We start from the raw sequence: 566 nt of genomic DNA, 5'->3' as shown, positions 1-566 counted from the left end.
ATCAGATGTAGACCAGCTGTAGACCTCCTGTAGATCAGATGTAGACCAGCTGTAGACCTCCTGTAGATCAGATGTAGACCAGCTGTAGACCTCCTGTAGATCAGATGTAGACCAGCTGTAGACCTCCTGTAGATCAGATATAGACCAGCTGTGGACTTCCTGTAGACCAGCTGTAGACCTCCTGTAGACCTCCTGTAGACTTGCTGTAGACCTCCTGTAGAAGGCTGTAGACTTCCTGTAGATCTCCTGTAGACCTCCTGTAGACCTGCTGTAGACCTCCTGTAGATCAGCTGTAGACCTCCTGTAGACCTGCTGTAGATCTCCTGTAGACTTCTTTTAGATAAGCTGTAGACATCCTGTAGACTTCTATTAGATCAGCTGTAGACCTCCTGTAGATCAGATGTAGACCTTCTGTAGATCAGATGTAGACCAGCTGTAGACCTCCTGTAGATCAGATGTAGACCAGCTGTAGACCTCCTGTAGATCAGATGTAGACCAGCTGTAGACCTCCTGTAGATCAGATGTAGACCAGCTGTAGACCTCCTGTAGATCAGATGTAGACCTGC

The sequence above is a fragment of the Austrofundulus limnaeus genome, unplaced genomic scaffold, assembly GCF_001266775.1.
Source record: "Austrofundulus limnaeus strain Quisiro unplaced genomic scaffold, Austrofundulus_limnaeus-1.0 Scaffold2230, whole genome shotgun sequence".
In the NCBI taxonomy this organism is placed as follows: Eukaryota; Metazoa; Chordata; class Actinopteri; order Cyprinodontiformes; family Rivulidae; genus Austrofundulus; species Austrofundulus limnaeus.
Note: the sequence above shows the minus strand (reverse complement) of the source record.